Source organism: Tamandua tetradactyla, chromosome 2, assembly GCF_023851605.1.
Source record: "Tamandua tetradactyla isolate mTamTet1 chromosome 2, mTamTet1.pri, whole genome shotgun sequence".
Classification (NCBI taxonomy): Eukaryota; Metazoa; Chordata; class Mammalia; order Pilosa; family Myrmecophagidae; genus Tamandua; species Tamandua tetradactyla.
The window spans coordinates 220,436,160-220,444,655 of record NC_135328.1 but is presented as its reverse complement, the minus strand read 5'-3'; positions in this window follow the sequence as shown (position 1 = coordinate 220,444,655).

Sequence of the window (8,496 nt, the reverse complement as noted above, 5' to 3'; positions counted from 1 at the left end):
ACCTGTCATTTATATCTGGGTAAATGTCTCACCATGACCAAGGTAAACAAGGCATAAATCTAAGACTCACTCTTGGCTCCTCTTTCTCCACCACTGTTTCCATCTATTACATCATTAAGTCGTCCCAGTTCTATTTCCAGACATCTGTCCTGTGCATAAAACTTTCCTTATCTCCAATGTCTTCAGCCTAAAAGCGACTGACCTCTTTTCAAGATCCCCTTCTTTGATGTTCCTCATCCACTCTTGCCCCTTTCAAGGCATCCCTTTTATTCTTTTATATTTTTGGAAGGGGGGGTACAGCTCATGGTCCAGGAATCGAACCTGGGCCTCCTGCATAGAAGGCGAGCGTTCTACCAATGAGCCACCTATTCTTTCTTTTTATGATTTACTTATAAAGGGCAAAACCATATAACCATTATGCAGGTCAAGAAATAACCCTGGTCAGGGCCTTAGAGGACCCCTGACCCCACTATGCCTCTCCCCCATGCACACCCCCAATCTCTCCTTAGAGTTCATTGCTATTCTGACTTCTTTTTTATACTGATTCTCTTGCCTTTATGTATTACTTTGCCACCTATATATGTACCTCTGAACAACAGAGTTTAGATTCTGCCTGTTGTTGAGCTTGATATAGAAGGAATTAGGTTACATGTGCTCCTGTGACTCCCTTCTCTAACTTATCATTTATTTGTGAGATTTGTACATGGAGGTGTGTTGCTTATTCATTTCCATTTCCAGTGTCCTAAGATTTACTTATTCATTCTACAGATGATAGACATTTGTACTTTTTTCCTGTTTGCTGTGCTGAAAATTCCCTGTTCAGGTCTCCTGGTGCACAGGTAAAAGAACAAACACACACACACACACACACACACACACAATGGGAAATGAGAACACCTATGACTCCTCCACATCTTCACTGAAACCTTGTATTGCCAAACCATTAAGCTTTTACCAATCTGATGTGTGTATGCATTATTATCTCTTTGTGGTGTTAATTTCTATTTTCCTAATTATCCATGGGGATGCATATCTTTATATGTATTTATTGGCCAATTGGATCACCTTTTTGTCATGCCTCCATAATACCCCATAAGGCCTTGAATACCCCTGATGCTCATCTTCTTTATGTCAGTTAATGAGTTCTTTCCACAGCCTGCATACTGGTTCTCTAATGATCATAACTTTTACTAGATGCCCTACCTCATGTCTTCTCATTCTCTCTAAGGGGTCTTTTGGTAAAGTTCCTTATTTTAATGTGATCAGATCTATTGATCTTGTATGTTATAGTTAGTGCTTCTGGCACCTTGTTAAAAAAATCCTTTATGATATTCTTGATTTACAGTAGGACAAATTGCTCCCCTCCCCTTGTTCTTCAATAGCTTTCATCTCTTTTATCCTCCCCTCAGGGTTGTTTGTTGGTTTTTACATGTTGCTTTTTGTTGACCCCTATTGTCAATACCCTGATGTATTAATGACTTCTAGGTTGTTGTAGATTGCTACAGTAATGCCCTTCAGTGAATTTCCTGGTATATATCCCACTCACATTGAGTCTGGGCTTGACCGTGTGACTTACTTTGACTCATGGGACCTCAGCGAACGCGATGCAAACAGAGGCTTGGTAAGCTTGTGCACCGGTGCTTGTCCTCTCAGCGCACTGCTCTGGAAAGTTCAGGCCGAGAAGAAATCTGGCTTGAAAGGCCACATGGAGAGAGTGGCCCACCCAGACATCCCAGCCGTCCCTGCTGACCCAGCCGAGCTGCCATATCAAAGCAGCCATGCGTGAGTCTGGGCAAGCATAGCAGAGTTGGCCAGGCCACTCACCGAGTGAAAAATGAAAGAAAAATCATTGTTTTAAACCACTCAGTTCAGGGGCTGTTCGTTACATGATAATAGATACCGAAACAATCAGTTTGGCTATTCTTGGGTGTCTCTGCTTCCATCTGGTTTGTAGCCTCTTCTCCTATTCCAGCCCTTCATCCCGTGTGAGCAACCTACTACTACTACTACACACACACACACACACACACACACACAGGTGCGATGTTAATACATGAGACATTTTTAGTATTTTTGTACGTGAATATTTGTTTGCTTAAGTTATCCCATTCAGTACATATCGTTCTGTAATGCCTTTTAAACCCAACCTAATCTTGGAACACTATCCAGGCTGATTCAAAGAAAACAAAATCATTGTTTTAATATCTGAATAATATTTCATCATGGATTATACCACAATTTATTCACGCATTCCTCAGTAAATGAGCATTAGGTTATCCATTTTTTCCCTCTTACCAACATGCTGCAAGGATCATCTCTGTGTCTATCACCTGGTTTTATATATAAATAAGGGTTTCTTGTCTAGGTTATGAACAGAAAAACAGCATTTATGGGTTTTACAGTTACACACTTCCGTTTTACTAGCCATTGCCAGCTGCTATCCAAAGCAGTTGTATCAAGTCACACGACCACCAAAAGCATATGAGAATTCTTATCTTTCAGTGGTTTTGGCAACTCTTGGTATTTATATATACTTACATATTTTATTTTATAAGATAACTTTCTTTAGAAATTATTTTAGAGAAGGCCTGTGAATATAAAATCTTTTGGTCATTATATGTCTGAAACACACTATAAGAGATTTTATTTAGCTTTTGACCTTGAATCAATAGCTCAGCGTAGAATTCTAGATCAGAGTTGTTTTCCCTTAGCCTTTTAAAACATCTTTTCAATATCATATGGCATTTGTTGTACTCTCATTCTAATTGAAATTCCTTCATAGATCATTTACCTTTTCTTTCTGGGAACATTTAAAATTGGCTCTTTTTCCCCCAACCTTATGCAGTTTTATTTCTCTATTTCTAGATTTGGATATGCTTTTATATTCTGCTCCTTCAGTGTTGGGGCTTTTTACAATGCTGAAAACTCCTCAGTCCTTATCTTTTATAATGCTGTCTTTTCCTTCCCAAACACTATTTCTCCTCTGGAACTCCTTTTGGGCTTCTTTTAAGATTTCTTATTCGATTTTCATGATCTCTTTTTCACATTTCCATCTCTTTAGTCTCTGTGGAACACTTTAGCTGATTTAGTCAATCTTTGCTTCATTAATGTTCTCTATTTAGTTTTCTTCTCAATTCATTCATGGAATAGATATATTTTTCTTCATCATTTTCTTTTCTAGACTTTGTCTTTGGTTGTTTTCAAATCTACCTATTAATTTTTCATTGTTTCTGATCTTGCCAACAGCTTCTAGCTTTTTCTTCTGTGTAACTTATTTCCCCTCCTCTACTGTTTTTATGTTCCAGTTTACCCAGTATTTCCTTGTATTTGAAACAGATGAGGCATTTCCCACTGCAAATTGTTCTGCCACATTGTCTGAAACTTTCTGACACGTTCTCCATTCAGCAGCCAGAGTGATCTACTAAAAATGTAGGTTTCACTGGAGAATTCTACTGAATATTTAAAGAATAATTCACATCAGTTTTACACATTCTCTCCCAGCAAATACAAGATGAAGGAATACTTCTAAAATTTATTTTCTCAAGCTAATATTATTCTGATACCAAATCCACACAAAAAACAATATAAAAATACAAAATAAAAAATTGCACTCCAATATCCCTCATGAAAATAAATGAAAAAAAATCCTTCACAATGTATTAGCAAATAGAATTATCCATAAATAAAAGCAATTTCACACCATGACCAAGTGGGGTTTATTCCTAAGATGCAAAAAAAGTGCAATATTCAAAAATCAATTGATGTAACCCACCATATTGACAGATTAAAGAAGAAAGATTGTGTGATTGATAAAGAAAATGCATTTGACAAAAACCTAACATCCATCCATGATTGAAAATCCATCTCAGAAAAAAATAGAGAAGAACTTCCTTGATTCACCCAAAATCATCTACAAAAAAATCTACAACCAACATCAGACTTCATGGTGAGAAACTGGATGCACTGCCCCTAGGAATGGGAACAAGACATGGAAATTTTCACTCGCAGTCCTTATTCCATATAATGCTGGACATTCTAGCCAGCATAATAGGCAGGTAAAGGGGATAAATGGCATACAGATTGGTAAAGATGAAATAAGGAAAAAGCAAAACTGTCCCAATGTGGGTATGACACAATTGTTTACTGAGAAAATCCCAAAGAATTTACCAAAAAAATGAAAATTAATACTCATGGAATTAGTAAGTCGGTTCTGAAAGGTCACAAGTTACAAGATAAACATACAAAAATTGATTGTGTTTGTATACACTAGCAATGAACATATGGAAACTGGAATTAAAAATACAAAAAATTACAATCACTCAAAAAAATGAAATGGTGTAAATCTAAACAAAACATGTACAGGACTTGTATGCTGGAAATGGCACAACACTAATGAAAGAAATCAAGGAAGATCTAAATAAATGGAGAGATATACCATGTTCATTGATTGGAAGACTCAACATGGTAAAGATGTCAATGCTTCCTAAAGTCATATAAGGGTTTAACAAAATTTGCATCAAAATCTCAGAATATGTTTTGTAGCTATAGACAAGATTATTACAAAATTCATATGGGAAATATAAAGGAACAAAAATGGCTGAAAAATTTTTGAAAAAGAAGAAATAGGGATGATTTAGTCTACCTGATTTCAAGACATATTAAATGACAACATTACCTAGATGGTGTGTATTGGTGGAAGGATAGACACATAGACTAAGGTGACAGAACAGCAGACCGAAAAACAGACCTACACAAATATGCACAACTGATGCTGGACAAAGGTACCAAAGCAATTCAATGGAGGAAAGGTAGCCTTTTAAACATAAGATGCTGGGGCACGTGTTGACCAGAAAAAAAGAACTTCCACCTAAGTCTCATGTGTTATATAAAAATGAACTTAAAATGGATCACAGAATTAAATGTAATAAATAAAACCATAAAACTAGTAAAAACATACAAGACAGGCAGAGATCTTAGACTTGACACCAAAAACAGGGTCCATAAAAAGAAACTTTAACACATATGACTTTACCAAAATTAACATACTCTATTCTGTGAATGGCCTTGTTAAAAGAACAAGCTACAGACTGGGAGAAAGCATTTGCAAACATACACATGACAAAGGATAAGTACCTAGAATATATAAAGAACTCTGAAACCTCAGCAGTTAAAAGTAGCAATCCAATTAGAAAATGGACAGAAGACGTGAAGATAGATTACACTGAAGAGAACATACTCATGGCTTGCAAAAACATGTTCTGCATCATCATCCATGGGGGGATGCAAATTCAAAGCCTCATTGAGTTATCACTGTACACAGAATGGCCAACATAAGAAAGATGACAACACTAAATGCCAGCAAGGATGCAGAGAAGCAAGATCACTCTTGTATTGCTGGTGGGAATTTAAAATGGTCCAGCCACTCTGGGAAATGGAACATGCAGCTATCATGTGACCTGGCCACGGACGTCCTGGGCATTTATCCCAGAGGAACGAAGGTTTATATTCACAAGGAAAGTGCATGAATGTTTACAGCAGGCTTATTCATAACAGACCCACATGGAAAACAAATCAGATTCCTTTCAGTGGGTGAGTGATTCAGCAACCTGTGCAGTATCCATACAAAGGAATTCCAACCAGCTTTAAAAAATGGAATAAACTCTCAATTCATACAACTTGGATGAATCTCCAGAGAATTATGCCCATTGATACTATACGATGCCTCTTATACAATATCCTGGGAAATGACAAAATTATAGCACTGGAGAGCAGCTGAGTAGATGCCAGGGGTTAAGGAAGAGGTGGGTCAGGAGGGAAGTGGGAGTGGCTCTCAAAGTGTGGTGGGAAGAGTCCCCATGGGAATGGAGATGCTCTGAACCAGAGGGTATCGATTAGAATCCTGGTTGAATACTACACTGCAGCTTTGCAAGGCATCACCACTGCGCAGAGGGGGCATGTGATTGCTCTGTGTTATTTCTTGCATCTGCATTAGAACCCACAAGTATTTCAAAATGAAAAGCTTAACCTAAAAAATGCAGATCTGACTGTGACTCTCCATGGTGTAAAAGTCTTTGTGGGTTTCCTGCTTTCCCTGGTAGTGGGACTTGTGATCTAAACTTGGTCCAGGAGGCCTTGTATTCTCGCCCCTACCCCCTTGCACCCTCCCCCCTTCTTCTTCTTCCTTCCCAACACTGGCATCCTCCAGTTCCTCAGAGGCACAATGCCTTTCCAGCCTCAGGATTTGCAATGCCTTCTCCTCTTCCTGAAGGCTCACGGTCCTTCACACAGGAAGGTATTTAACGATAATGAGAATATTAGAGCAAAGATGACCCATGAGCACCAGCCATGTGCCAGGTCTTATGCCAAACAAAGAGGAGCCATCCATGAGCAAGGCAGATGCAGCCCTTGCTGCTGTGAGCCTGCATGCTGGTCACTGGCGTCTATCTCTCCAAGGGGACCATGAGCTCCAGGATGGCAGGGTTGGTTCAGGGCAGGTGCATGGTCAGTATTTGCTGAATGAATCAACAAACAAATGCTTTGAGGGTTCCAGTTACCCCACATGCCCATGGGTTTCAGGTTCTTCTTGGGTACCACTTCAGATCCTCTTGGCCTCACTCTTCTCCTGGCCCCTGCAGTGGGGGCTGTTTTTCACTCAGCCGTTGGCCCTCTACATGCAGGGGCAACCTGACAGCACCTGCTTCAGGCTCACGGTCCACCTTGAACTCCCATCCCAGATCTCTATGACATTACCTGGAGCATGAGAAGCTAACGCAGACTGGCTCAGCTCTCACGTGGAGATGACCAGAAGTGTAGAAGAGTTGACACCCCAAAGATCAACCCTTGAAACATGAATGTATGTGTGTTTCCCTGTCCATGGCCTGAATAGGTGATTCTGAGTCACATATCATGAGTTTTCTCAGAAGAACTGTCCTAGTCTGCCAAAGCTGCCAGAACGCGACACACTAGAGATGGACTGGCTTTTAATAAAAGGAGATTTATTTGGCTAAAAGCTTATGGTTCCTCAGAAGAAAGGCACCTTTCATCTGAGGTTCTCTCTTACACAGGAAGGCAAAGAGTGATGCTGCCGGCCTTCTCTCTTGGCTTCTGGGTTCCAACAGCTTTCCCTGGGGTTGAATTCCTTTCTGCATCGCCAAACATCTGCGCTGAGCTGTGAGTGCTGAGATGAGGTATACTGAGCTGCTTGGGCTGTGCTGTATTGAACTCTCTCATTTAAGCCTCCAGTGAATTAATTTAAATGTCACTCACTGTGGAAGGTACACCCCTTAGCTGACTGCAGATGGAATTGGCAGTAGGTGAGTTTCATTTGCTAATGATTCAAGTCCACAGCAACAGAACGAGGCACCATCACCTGGCCAAGCTGACACCTGGACCTGACTACCACAAGGTCCTACCTGACTAGGGTTGCCAGATGAAATAGAGGATGCACAGTTAAATTCAAATTTCAATAACAATTAATTTTTGGTATAAGCTAAGCCCAAATATTGCATGGGACATACTCAAAACTTTACTGGTTATTTATCTGAAATTCAAACTTAACAGGGCCAATTATATTTTTGTTTACTAGATCTGGCAACCAGCTACTGAGAGCAGGGCCAACCCTATATGTGCTTATTTGCTCTCCTTCCTTCCCTTTTCTCTCTCCATTGCTTCCTCCCTCTCCCTGGGATCACACATAAGTAACTCCCATTTAAATCTTCAGGTCTCAGGCTAAGACACCTTCACTGTGTCTTCAAAGAAAGGAGTATATTGTTTTTAATGTCAACAAATCAGAAATTAAGAAGCCAAGTTTTTTTGCCCTGCCATTGATTTGACTCACAGTAACTTAAGGACACATTCCTCCCCCACTCCCCCCCACCCACCCACTGAGTTCCTTCCATATCTTTCTGAATCTCCTTCACACCTTTTGAAGTCTGAAGGGATATTTACTAAGAAGTCTAGCACTTAAGGATAAGCCTTTAAAAACTCATTTGACCAGATGAAGTCACCTACGCCCTACTTTGGTGAAATGTGTTTGAAGTCTCCAGCTCAGTGACAATAAACCTTCCCTTTGAAAACGTTGTGAAAAAATCCCCTGGAAGAGAAAAAGGGAATAAGTGCTTATCTCCCTATTGGGCTAGTTTTAGCTTCAAGAACGTTCTTTATTAGTGATGCGTGAGCATGCACTCTATAATGCACCAATTACTCAAAAGACTTCATTCAGAGAAACACTGAGCCACAGACACTTCCCTCTGAAAGAGGCCAGCATTCACACATGCAGATAAGGGATCTGCAAAGCTTCGGGGTGGGGCAATGCCGGAGGGACTCTTCCTGAACTATAAGGTACATTGGGACAGAGAAGAAAATGAGAGCTTTTAATAAGGACCAACGATCGCCAAGATTTTTTTTTTAGTTTCTTCTTACCCTACACCTCAGAAATACAAAGTTCCTGTTAAACCCCACACTGAAACTGTTGCTGCTTTATACTCATCATCTTGA